The following is a 14135-nucleotide window of genomic DNA, read 5'->3' as shown; positions in this document are numbered from 1 at the left end:
AAGCTAAACTGAAGCTATCTTTTTAAATTAGATTTTGTGCCAGTAGCGGTCAAAAATTCAAAGATATACTTATAAAAAATTATCGATAATAATGATCACTCAATTAGTTTGCTATCATAACTATTTGACGTATATAAGAACGATCCTTCGCAGTAAAGCACTATTTGAGCAATAGTGGAAATCAGACCTGAAAAAAATTTCAGGCCTGTACGGGATTCGAACCACTGACCTCTGCGATACTAGTGCAGCGCTCTACCAATTGAGCTGACAAGCCAACTGGGAGCAGGCCATCAAATTAATTCGATATAAACCCGTAGATGATAAATCGAACAACAACAAACATATGAAACATATGAGTGAACTGCGGTTATGAGACGTATATAAGAACGATCCTTCGCAGTAAAGCACTATTTGAGCAATAGTGGAAATCAGACCTGAAAAAAACTTCAGGCCTGTACGGGATTCGAACCACTGACCTCTGCGATACTAGTGCAGCGCTCTACCAATTGAGCTAACAAGCCAACTGGGAGCAGGCCATCAAATTAATTCGATATAAACCCGTAGATGATAAATCGAACAACAACAAACATATGAAACATATGAGTGAACTGCGGTTATGAGACGTATATAAGAACGATCCTTCGCAGTAAAGCACTATTTGAGCAATAGTGGAAATCAGACCTGAAAAAAATTTCAGGCCTGTACGGGATTCGAACCACTGACCTCTGCGATACTAGTGCAGCGCTCTACCAATTGAGCTAACAAGCCAACTGGGAGCAGGCCATCAAATTAATTCGATATAAACCCGTAGATGATAAATCGAACAACAACAAACATATGAAACATATTCACTCATATGTTTCATATGTTTGTTGTTGTTCGATTTATCATCTACGGGTTTATATCGAATTAATTTGATGGCCTGCTCCCAGTTGGCTTGTTAGCTCAATTGGTAGAGCGCTGCACTAGTATCGCAGAGGTCAGTGGTTCGAATCCCGTACAGGCCTGAAATTTTTTTCAGGTCTGATTTCCACTATTGCTCAAATAGCGCTTTACTGCGAAGGATCGTTCTTATATACGTCTCATAACCGCAGTTCACTCATATGTTTCATATGTTTGTTGTTGTTCGATAACTATTTGAGCTACCCTCAATGGAACACCGCAGGAAATAGAGAATATCAAGAAAGGTTTTTGCAAAGTCTTCCGCGACAATGACTTAAAAATCACAGTCGAGGCTAACATCACCAAAACCAATTTTCTACACTTCACACTTGACCTCTCAAGTGGGAAGTGTTACCCTTTCACAAAGGAAGGCAACATCTCCCTGTACGTGCGTAAAAAGTCCAACCACCTACCATCCATTCTGCATAATTTCCCTGAATCAATCAATAGGAAGCTCTCCGAGATATCTTCCGATAGGGAATGCTTCGATAGCGCTAAACCTATCTATCAAGAAGCTCTCCAAAAATGTGGGTATAGCTACACCCTGTCATTCAAAGCCACAACAAACCAGGCACCACGTCCACGAAGAAAAAGGCAGCGGAACATTACATGGTTTAACCCATCTCATAAAGCATAACTTTGAATGTCTGTGGGTGGAAATCAAGAGACCTAAATGCAAACGAATGATACTGTGCTGTTCTTACAGACCTGATGATGTGAACATCGATGGTTTTATTTCAAATCTAGCTGATTCGCTAAATTACATCGACACTGAAAACTCCGATATTGTTTTGGTGGGTGACTATAATATTGATTATTCCACCAAGAATCAGTTACGCCGTAAACTTGATGAATTTGCATTACAACACAGTCTTTCTCAGATTATTTGTAAACCTACTCGGGTCACTGAGAATTCTAGCACCACGATAGACTTGATGTTCGTTAACAACACTCACAGGGTCGTGCAGTCCGATGTTCTGCAGTCAAGCATCAGCGATCATAGCATTGTGTTCTGTACTATCAAGGGAGGTGTAAAGAAACTTCCACCAAAGTTGCTCGAGTATCGTTGTTTTTAAAAGCTACGACAAAGAAGCATTCTTGCGTGATCTCAGCAACTTACCTTGGAGCATAATCGAAAGTGCTAATGATGTTGATGATGCCGTGTTCCTCTGGGAAGGTCTTTTCAATAGCATTGCAAACGACCACGCTCCGATAAAATCAAAGCGTGTGAAGGGGACAAAGACACCATGGGTTACGAACAAACTCCTCGAAATTCGGAGTGATCGAGATTACCACTGGAAACAGGCTCAGAAGCGTAAGAACTCGCAGTATCACTGGCAAATGTACCGAAAATTGAGGAACTGTGCGAATAGCGAGGAAAAGAAGCTGAAATCGAAATATTATTGTCGGCTGATAGAAGATGCTAAAGGTGACAGCTCCAAGATGTGGAAAGCAATTAAAGAGACACTTCCCTCTAACCACAATGAAATTAATGCAGTTTTTGGTCATGGAAAATTGCAGACTGACCCCAAAGGCATTGCAGAAACTCTAAACAATCACTTTTCAAGCATCGGTAAGAGCCTTGCAAAGGCCTTTCGTGGTTTAAAACCGACTCAGTACGATGCAGTTCCTACCTTATCGTTCTCTCTCAAGGATGTGACGTCAGCCTTTGTTGAAAAGCAGCTGCGCCTAATGAAAACCAATAAAGCGGTAGGACTAGACAACATCAGTGCACGTTTACTCCGTGATGCAGCAAATGTACTTGCTTCACCTCTGAGGGATATCATAAACCTCTCTTTTGAGAAGGGTCAATTCCCATCATCTTGGAAATGTGCGAAAGTGACTGCTCTTTTCAAAGAAGGTGATAAGTCCGATAAAGATAACTATCGTCCCATTTCTATCCTGCCCACGGTCAGTAAAGTAATTGAGAGAGCTGTTCATTCTCAACTTTACGGCTACCTCGACTCCAACAATCTGCTTGCTGTGAACCAGTTTGGCTTTAGACGTGCAAGATCTACCGCTTTAGCTCTAACGCAGTTTACCGATGAAGTGCTAAGTAATATGGATAAAGGTTTAGTAAATGGTGTAGTTTTTATTGATCTGAAGAAAGCCTTCGACACCGTTGACCATGTCATTTTACTCGGGAAGCTCAAATCTCTAGGATTACGCAGCAAGAATCTTGAGTGGTTCCATTCCTACTTATCCTCTCGTTACCAGAAGACTGTGATTGGTCAAGCCTCTTCTCCTGCGCGGAAGGTTTCCGTTGGTGTTCCTCAGGGGTCTATTCTCGGTCCATTACTATTTGCCATTTACATCAACGAACTACCCAAGGTCCTTCGGAACACTACGGTCACCTTATTCGCTGATGACACTGCTATCTACTGCTCTTCTCAATCAGCCCGTGACCTACAGACCATGTTGAATCAGGATCTGGACAGGCTAGCTCAGTGGCTCTACGAGCATAAACTTACACTAAATATCTCGAAGTCTAAATTCATGCTCATTGGCGGTCCAAGGAAACTTAACACCTTAGAAGAATTCACATTAACAATCAAGGAGAAGGAGTTAGACAGAGTCAATTCGTTCAAGTATGTGGGCGTAATTATCAATGAGAATCTGACTTGGACTGATCACGTGGATTACATTAAGACCAAAGTGTCTCAGAGGCTTGGCGTTTTACAGAGAATAAAACATCTTATGCCAAGAAATACAAGGGAACTCTTTGTAAAAGCCATGGTGCTGCCAATCCTTGATTATGCTGATGTGACTTGGGGGGATAAATCCAACACCACTCTGATGAACAAGATCCAATTACTCCAGAATAAAGCAGCTAAATTAATTTTAGATATGCCAAAGCATTCATCAGCAACAGAAGCTCTTGATCTACTTGGTTGGGATACATTGGAAAAAAGACGAAGATCTCATCGTCTATTTTTGGTTTTTAAGTCCTTGAATGGACTAATTGATTGGAATTTTAATTTTAATCATTTTAAAGACATGCATGATTATAACACTCGTTTTAATAACAACATTTGTAAACCACAATCAAAGCGTACATGGGGTCAGCATCGGTTTGTTTGTCATGCAGTAGATGACTGGAACACTCTCCCAGACGGCATTAGGAACATTTCCGATTTTTCAGTTTTTAGACGTCTTGTTAAAAACATGTAGTCTCTTCTATTGATTATGCCCTTTTATCCTTTTCTTGATAACCATATTTATATTTTCTGTTATCCTTACGTTAGATTTATGCAGGGCCTCACTGAAAACCACACTTTGTGACGTGGGCTCCCTGTCAAAAGATCTTACTTATTATTATTATTATTACCATATAGCATGAACGTGGAAACTAATGTCGGAAAATGCTTCCTTGCACTTATTGATAAGCATTTCACCAAAACTAATCCTCTTCACAAAATTTTTAACCGAAACACCCTTAAATTGAGCTACAGCTGCATGGGCAGCATTAAAACTCTCATATCTAACCATAACATAGCAGAAATCCGGAAACTCTCACATGCTAATGATCAAGCTAGAAAAAGTTGCAACTGTGGGAAACCTGACATATGCCTCATGGATAGAAGCTGTAACATGGAAAACGTAAATTCCAAGGCAGAGGCTACGACAGAAACCGCAAAGGAAACATACATTGGTCTCTGTGACACCGCGTTAAAAATGCGTTTCAGGAATCACTTGTCTTCACTCCGAAACGAACGTTACAGGCATGCTACTGAACTTAGTATTTATATATGGAGTCTTAAAGATAAGAACACTGAGCTTAATATTAAGTGGCCTAAGGTGAAACAAGCTAGTTCTTATTGCAATGTAGCTAAGAGATGCAATTTGTGTTTGTGGGAAAGATAATATATCATGAAATATATATTAAATAATATATTATGATATATATATATATATATATATCATGATATATAATTTCCATCATTTACTTGTATTGAAGTTATGGTATTCTCTAATGAGTCAATTTGTTACCGTAATTTTTTGTTGAATTACTTCCGCTTTTCACAATCTAATTAACCACTATTGGACCTAGATTGAGATTGATTCAAAATAAGTTAAGATTAAAACACAATCCCCCTCTAAAAGATACTAAACAAACAAACGAACGAAAGTTTCTCTTCTCCTAAAATGTTAGTCAGGAGTTAAAATTTAACTAAATCTTGTGATTCTATTTATAGCCAAGTATCTTTGATCTCCAGTTAAATGAGAAACGCCCGTTCTGTTGAGAACGGAGACCTGAAAGCTACATACATATCAAGGCGTGCCCACAATGCTACGATTTGGCTTCACCTTCGGTACTTTTGTTCCATTCTGATTTGGAAATACCTACCACCAGCCGCAAAATCGCAAAACCACATCTTTGGTGTGCAGTTGACCATGTCAGAACCTTTCCAAAAGGGTGTCCCATCTTCATGGGTCACAATCAATCGTGCTGTGTAATCAAATACGTCAACAGCTGTTGAAGAAGTGTTGATAGAAAGGTCAAAGTGACAATGGAAAGAGTTAACGCGTTTTTTAGGCCACATTAGCGTTGCCAAATCCTGGACCTCACCTGAAATCTTTAAGCTGCTTTATTCAAAACGTGAGAAGTTTAAAAGCTTTTCAAATTGTGGAGGGTTCGTCTTTTGAATGGAAGCTTGGGGTTCTACAAGGTATCGTTTATGGACAAGACCTCGATGTTATTTGCCTCACTGAAACATGGCTAAACGAGTCAATCGTGGATCACAAGATATTGCCTACTGCGTATAACATTTATAGATGTGACCGTGTTGGTTGAGTTGGTGGTGGAGTTATGACAGCAATCAAAAGTACACGGTCTTCGACTCTCCTTGAAGTTCTGTCAGAGTTTTCAAGTTTGAAATTGTTGTTGTTGTTGAAATATCAAACCTAAAGCTTCCTTTTCTAGACTACCTGGTAAGCCACAACGACAACTCATTACGGACGACAGTTTACAGGAAACCGACACACACCGACAGATTCCTAGACGAGTCATCCTACAACCCTACATCACAAAAAGCCGCAACTATCAGAACTCTAACACGACGCGCGCAACTAGTATGCGACTAGACAGACAGCTTATCCGACGAGAACAAATACCTTCACCGTGTTTTTACGAAGAACAACTACATCAACGACTTCATCCGACGAAACACTCACCGACCCACCACCACTACCGAAACAAACGACACCGCAACCCCTACGACTACAGCAACCATACCGTGCATAAAAGGCATGTCTGAAAACATATCGCGCATCTTACTACCCTTCAATGTCCGCGTCGCCCACAAACCCATCACCACACTACGTCAGTTACTAACCAACGTTAAAGACAAAGATGAACCGAGGAACAGACAGAGAACGATTTATAAGATCTATTGTTCCGACTGCCAAGCCTCCTACATCGGTGAGACTGGCAGAAAACTCACAACAAGACTGACCGAACACAGACGAGCGACGAGGAAAGGTGATGTCAGCAATCACATTGCTGAACATCATCGACTTACCAACCACAACATTGACTGGGACTCTACGCAATTCCTAACCTACAGTACTGACTATTTTCAACGACTGACTCTGGAAAGCTGGTTTACTAACTTAGAACAGACTCCCCTAAACAGATGTCAACAACTACCCGCTCCATGCAAACGACTCATTCACAACATAAACATCACAAACGACCGAAAAAGAACGACCTAACTTTACCGACAGATCGAAACAGACCAATCACGACCGACTTAAGTCACTTGAGTCTTACAGCCAATAACATCACGGCAAAACCAACCGATCATTTCAAATGAACTGGAATAAGAACATTTTACTGACAACAATCATTCACTTGACTCTGATGATGACTTCCGCACAGATTGTCGAAACATCGGTCACTACCATCGACAACAGTCCTTCTTAGGACTACACTCACCCGGACGATCAGACTACACCTTCACATGTTACCCCCGGGTTTAACGCATTTACTACAAACAAAATAAGATGTATAAAACCATATATCTAACTTTTAGTAATCAGAAACCTTATTTAGACACATTAGGCAGAGCTACAGTGCACCAGAACAATTTTTGCGTCTTAAAGCCTCATAATTATGTAGCACAAACCATGTTGAAGTTGAATTTGTCACTGCTCTATCCGTGTTTCAGAACGTTTTACTTACCGCAGTACTTAATATCGTTTGCTTTCACCTTATTAGCGACAGTCACACAGAATAGGAGGCAGACGCAGACACGAGGAAGCCATGCTAACAGAGGAGTGCTTTTGATACCTGAGAACAAAAAAATCCATCCTCGAAATAAATAAACAAAACAAATCATGAACCAAAACGAAATATATAAGATTAATGATAGATTAATTAACCTTTCTGGTCTATATTAAGCTTGATATCATGACTTTAAAAGGTCTTTTGATAGTCTCTCGAAGTTTTTTCCTAGCAAGCATAGCGATCTTCTCGCGAACTCGTCATTCAATTTTCCTACCAGTTCTCTTTCATTTTTTTTTCTGAACCGTAGTGCCAAGCTCTCTAAATGGATAGAAATATATCTTAAATGGTGGCAATGCTGAGATCGGTCAGTTTTTTTTTTATCCTTTTCTACTTTCCTCTTTACTTTTCAAACATGACACTTCGGACCCGTTATAACTCTTTAGTTTACGCCTAGACTGTTATAGCTAATTATAACTTCCGTGCTTTAGATAGAAATGTTTGAAAACCTCTAGATAGAAATGTGTTTTAAAACAAAAAAACCTGTTTCATCTATAAATTCAACTTATTTTTTCGGTATTCACTTGCTTATTATATCCATTGGTCTGTTGGTTGAATACTTGGTTCTCTTGTTTAAAGTCCTCATAACAATTTCATGACTTCTGTAAACACTTATTCGGTCTTACTCGAGTCGACTTACTTCTTCGCTTCACTGAGTTGGAAAACTTACATATCGTTTGAAGTTTTTGACGTTGTTCTTTATCTTGAATTGATATCATATTTAAAGTTTTAGACAATTCCAAATACAAACTTGTACCATATTGTTCATCTTGCTTATCTGAGCATGAAAAGAACAATGTTATCGAATATCTCGCCGACTTTACCAGGTGACCTAATTATCCGACTGTTTTCTGAAACGACGAAACGAAGCATTGACACCTAAAGAGAACAAACCTAAGAGCTGCTGCGGATTCAATGACGTTTACGTGGTAAATCGTTGTTCAGTGTCAAATCAAATTCAAACGTATGATAATCACAGAACTTGTAGATATTAAAAGTAAGATTATGCGTCATGCGTCAAAAGGAGTTACGTTTGATCATCGCATTGAAAGCACAAAGATTCTGATACATCCTATGAAATATTGTTTCCTGTGTTCAATTAGCTAAATATCCATCGGTAGCTTTATCTCTTTTCCCCACTATGTGATGTAAAAATAGAACGTAAAACTCAACAGTTATAGTAGGTCGGAATGTTAGTTGGATTCGGCGTCCTAGCATGGTCTCACTTGGCATTCAAAGGTATATTACTTCATGATCATGAATAGAATTTTTGAGAAATATCGGAAACATTTCCGTTTAACCCCAGACCTCATTATGCATACATTTCTTGGATAAAAGAAAGCAGAGGCAAAACAACAGAATACATTTGAGATTACGGCTTTCTTTCTGATTGTTATAGGATTATACGGAAATCTCTTCGAAATATCTCCTGCCACATGTTTTTAAACTTGTTCCCTCGTCTTAAAAAGTCATCTTGGATGTGAACACTGTTCACATTTTCCAGATGACTTGGCATAACAGCATATTACCTACCAGGTGTAAGAGAAACTCGCTGGCCAGAATTATGATGAATGAATCGTGGTCAAGTGTAAACGGTCTGACCAATTCGGTTATAACTGCCAATTTATTTTTAAAGATGATGTATACCTTGGTGGGTACTGGCGAACAATAAACCATATCCATTGACTTCACGTACTATATCGCACGATGAAACACCTGAAACCTCACAGCCTTTGTTCTTTCCTTCAGCTTAGAGGGAAAAACCCTAGGAAACTGTCTTTTTCAGTGTCTTGTTTGTATACCTGCAATCACTTTCGATTGTTATTTTCTTACAAGGGCCAGGTCATGCAGAATGAACTCTCGTTTACACGATATAACAGCTGAAACGCTAATTCCTTTGTCTTTGCTTTCAGCTGAGAGGGAAAAGCCCCAGAAACCTTTCTTTTCAGTTTCTTTTGTTTGTCTATGTGCAATCACTTTCGATCATTGTTTTCTTACGATGGTCATGTCATGTGGAACGAACTTTGTTCAAAACGTTTGTCTTTCCTTTTTTTATCACTAACGAGAAGAAAACTATAAATTGCTATATTTGTCTATTTGGTACTATCATGAAAACCAGCGGCTGTTAATAAGCTTGTAAATAAATCAAGAGTCTAAATTTCCCAAGAGACTTGTTAATTTTAGGATTTCGAGTTACTTTCAGTTTTCAACATTGCAAATTCGTATGGCCCTTTCGCTATATGCAAATGAACCATTCGTTATAGGCAAATGCGAAGAACAATTAAGCATAGTTGGGAACTTTTATTCAATCAACCAGTGCTATAAAAGGTTAGGATTTTCGTCTGTAAAGTCACAAAAATCTGAATAAAGGTAAGTATGTTCATAAGCAATACACGTATGCGTGCAACGAACGGGTTATATGAATTCGCTCTGGTAAAACCCTGAAAAAGCTCAAACATTGGAAAATATCCGCGCCTCTTCAACCGTAGAAGCTCTTGGATGTGTTCTTCCTGACTGGTCGTTACGGGTGTGCAAATATATCTTCGCCAAACTTTAAGCATTGTATTTAATATTCAGATTTTTCAGATTCAAGTTATAACCTGAAAGAAATGGCAATGAAACCCTGTAGTTGTGCTGATTATGTGCTGGTTAAGCAAAATGTAATTATAAACGTAAATTAAATTCCAATAATGCACAATAATTGCCCAGTTAATCAGGTCATTTGGACTGGTTTCAAGAGAGATCCTGCTCTTTCTGCTTCTGCAGCTGTTGTTTGGATAACCCTTCCTTCTTTCATTTACATATTGCAGTCAGGGATGAAGTAGGCTTTGGGTAACCTAACAATTAAGGCTGAGCAACAATTAGGGCTAAAAGATTAAGGCTGAGAAACTTGGAAATTTAAATATTTTATCTTGGTAAAAGCATCGATTGAAGCAAAACAATTTCATTTATCGAAGCCAGGTTCATGAACTCTTTTGAAATTAAATTTTCATTTTTCAGACCGTTCGACGATTTCAAAATAATTAGGCAGAATAATATCTGTTTTGCACCTTTGACATCGCGTGAAAGCAGACCCGCTTAAAGCCATAATGAGGTAACATTGGCTTTCTTTCTAATTCTGATCATTATTCAACATATAGTGGTGGGTAATTTAGGCGACGCTTGAATTTACTTTATGCTGAAATTTTTCCTTCGTTCAAAGATTTGAATAAAGACCCAGTTTATTAGAAAGGACCAGAAAGAGCTTCGTCCTATATTTCCGTTCATCAGCAGTCTTCCAACACGGTTTTTACGATTGATTGATACGATAGCACAACATACATTACACAGCCGTCTCGTTTAACACCCCATGATGAAAAAACTCGAAACTTATTTACATGCAGCAAATATGCGAATTTCCTGAGAGATATAAGTTCTTACATTTGGATCAATGATGTAGATTTCAGTCATGTGATGTAAGCCAAATTTTACCTGATTGCTCGAAATAAAAGTGATTCTTAAATTATATGTCCATGTGTAGAAATAAGCGTTCGAAAAATACAGGTTCACTCCAGGTATTTCAAACTTGCAACTGCATATATCGAAATTCATACCTTATGTATATAGTGGATATCTCATTCAGTTTGTAAATTTTTAATGGATATATTTTTGTTTCGTTTGAGCAGATGGGGAAAGTATCTTCAATCTGGTTATTGACATGCAATCCTTTGGCACCTCTAGTTTTGTTGCACTGGCTTATGGCCTCTGGATTTTGTTGTCCAAAAGATTTTCATCCAGGAAGTTGTCAATGCAAACCTTTTGACGAACATCGAATCCGTATTAAGTGCAGCGTAATTAAACACGTACCGCGTGACCTTCCACCCAATACGGCAATACTGTGAGTACCTTCGTGCAACTACGTTTTTTGTAGAACATCTTATTATGAAACTGAAAGACAAAGACAATCAATAACCTTCCTTTGTAATCAATCATTTTGTGCTACACAGCTTCCTTATCAATTTTTTTCCCTATTTAGGAAATGTATGTGATCGAAAGAAGCTCACTCTTTTATCAATGTTTAATAACCGTTTCATGAGTGCTTGCTAAATATGAGATAATAGTGACTTAACGATTCAGACATCGTGAGTTTTTTCTCCATTTTCGCCGCTTGTTGTCTGTTATTTAAAGAACTAATAAGGCTCCGGCGTAGCTTCGAGTAAGCTTTAACCAATCTCGCATCTCTAGCCTGTTTCTTTGCTTTTTTGCAGCGATAAGCCATTTTTTGGGCAAAATATCAAATGTAAAGTGCAGTGTTCATTTGGTTAAACTTCAAAGATACGTGCAGCGTACCACTAAACAGAACTCATCGTTCTCTGTGGCTTTTAAATTGCCTTTGTTATTGAGAGGACCTTGCCTAGTTTTTATTTGTTCGTTTAATTTTTTTATTACTAAGTATCAGCCTTTTTTAATCATTAATACACCTACTATTTGAAATCAAACAATTAAGAAAGTTATTCTCATTTTTTTAACTTATAGATATCTCTCAGGAAACAAGTTCACGACCTTTCCTCAGAGCACCTTCCATTTTCCAAACTTAACTAGGATGTACGTATAGTTCGGTTTTGTAAATATATAAAAGCCAATAGTGTTATGTAACATGTATCTTACCTTGTAGAATTTGAAAAAAAGGTAGGAAGATCCCGACGGCCTTCGCGCCTCCTTTCGTTTGCTTAATTTAGCACTCGTTCCTGCAGTGCACCGCGGTTAAGTTGAAAACCGTTTATTCACGTCCCTTACACACTTACTCTTGACCGAAAAAGAGCTACTACAAAAAAATAAATACACGCTATAGATATGCTATATGCATGCTAATTCGTAGGTCCCGAGTGTATTACCTCACTTGCATTCGTTTCCGCAGGTGAGCATCACTATGTACTGCTATTTCCATAGATAAATCTTTTTCTTCTTAGAGATTTGTCATGGAACATGTTGAAATTTACACCTGAGAAAGCGTTCCAGAATCTGACGAGATTAGACCGCTTGTAAGTAGAGAACTTAAAATAAAGGGTAATCACACCTGTACATAGGAAAGCGGTTCTCTAGATTCCATTGATTTAAAGTGTTTCTCGATCGAAACCAGCCTCGACTTATTAAAAGTGGTTTAACCTTTAAATCCGAAAAGCAGCGAACTTGATTGTACATAATTGTCTAATTTCTGAGGCATAGAATATTTTTGTGTCACACATCACACAGTAACATAAGAAGCAATCATTTGGTTGCATAGCTGAGAGGGCGGAGTTAATGTTGTAATGTTTCGATGAATAGCGTAATTTTATGCTTGAAAACTGTAAAACTGAGGACATCACTCACAATAAACCTTTTCATCCTCTGTTGACAGCTTGAGCTGAGGTTTTCTTCGGAGTAAGGAATACGATTGAAAATGGGTCAGCTCAGGTTCAAAATTCTGAAAAAGCATGTGAAAAAGTCTCCTTCAAGAAGTATACGTGATGGGTTAATCGTGGCATATCGTTAGCATCGGGAGGGAAAGGCGTTTGGATGTATGAAGCATCCAAAAAATCTACCTTTTTTTGTAGAACTCCATCTCTCCCTGACCCCTTCGCTACCTCTATATCACTCGCGTCACAATACTTGAGAGAATGTAAGGCAGTAAAATCTGCTAGAACCACGTCTGAATAAATTTTTAGTCATAGTTCTGTTTTGACTCATAGACTTCAACGTTGCATGGCTTTTTGACTCATACACGTGACAGTGCATTGCTTTCTCGTCAGAGACCTTAAACAGAACATTTTGGAGCATATTCCGCAGAGCGCATTCCAAAATTTGAAGAAGCTAAAAAGAATGTGGGTATAGTGTTTTTAATTCGAGACAGAAATAATGAACAATAACAGCCAGAACATTGAAATCTAGAAAACGAAGAGAGGAAAATAAGAGAATTATATGACAAATCTATTCAGGTTGCATTATGTAGCATGGTTTCGGTAAAACGTCAATATAAAGCCCCTCCCACTACTCCCTCCTTTTCAATAGCAGATTGAACGAAACCGTGGTATATTTCACGGAATGCTACGATTAATCGTGAAAGGGACAAACGATGAGAGCTGTGGTGTCGTCTATGAGAACTAGTCTCCTGTTTTTAATTAACTAAATATCGCCAAGGGTGGCTTTATATCTTTTTTCCCGTTAACGTCATAAAAACATAACATTTCGTAAGTAACACGAAATCATAAGTTATGGTAGGTCAGAGTGCCTGCTGAATTCGACAGTGAAGTATGGTCTCCTATGGCATTCAAAGCTCTCTTACTTCATGGTTCAACCGAATTTTTAAAACTCTCCTGTGAGATACTTTGAACTTTTTTCCCTCTTATCTTGGAACACTGCTCACATTTACCAGGTGATCTAGTATAATGGCGGACTACCTACCTGGCGTAAAAGAAACTCGCTCGGCGAAATATGGTCAGTGAATCGTGGTCAAGTGTAAATGGATGTGAAATTCTCGGTTCACTTCCATTTACACTTTGCCAACTGATTTAAAAAGAGGGTGACGTAGTGTATAGCCTGGAGGGTATTGGTGAATAATAATGATAAACCATCTCCAGTGATTTCTAATTCACTTTGCGCAGCATATTACACGATGAAACATCTGAAACGCCTTTGCCTTTGTCCTTGCTTTCAGCTTAAAGGGAAAACCCCAGGAGCCTGCCTTTTTTGTTTTTTTTTCTTTTTGTTTTTTGTTTTTTGTTTTGTTTTGTTTTGTTTCTTTCAGTTTCGTCTCTTTGTGTACTTACAATCACTTCCCATTATCATCTTCTTACAAGGGCCAGGTCATGCAGAATGAACCCTCATTTAAACGATGAAACAGCTGAAACGCTAATGCCTTTGTCCTTGCTTTCAGCTTAAAGGGAAAAAT

At 38.5% G+C, this 14135-nt stretch overlaps 2 long non-coding RNA genes across 2 annotated transcripts; one reads left to right on the top strand and one right to left on the bottom strand.

Moving 5' to 3' along the window:
• Positions 1 to 1319: 1319 nt before the first annotated feature.
• On the bottom strand, positions 1320 to 13952 carry LOC148733833 (uncharacterized). Its single transcript, XR_016000117.1, has 4 exons — positions 13649 to 13952; positions 11075 to 12671; positions 4271 to 7234; positions 1320 to 1565 (listed from the first exon to the last, which is right to left on the bottom strand). It is a non-coding gene; the product is annotated as an uncharacterized LOC148733833 (long non-coding RNA).
• Positions 9399 to 12917, top strand: LOC148733834 (uncharacterized). Its single transcript, XR_016000116.1, has 4 exons — positions 9399 to 9598; positions 10229 to 10322; positions 10894 to 11105; positions 11744 to 12917. It is a non-coding gene; the product is annotated as an uncharacterized LOC148733834 (long non-coding RNA).
• Positions 13953 to 14135: the final 183 nt, after the last annotated feature.

This window comes from Stylophora pistillata, chromosome 4 (assembly GCF_964205215.1).
Source record: "Stylophora pistillata chromosome 4, jaStyPist1.2, whole genome shotgun sequence".
NCBI lineage: Eukaryota > Metazoa > Cnidaria > Anthozoa > Scleractinia > Pocilloporidae > Stylophora > Stylophora pistillata.
Note: the sequence above shows the minus strand (reverse complement) of the source record. Positions and strands in the feature narration are given on the sequence as shown.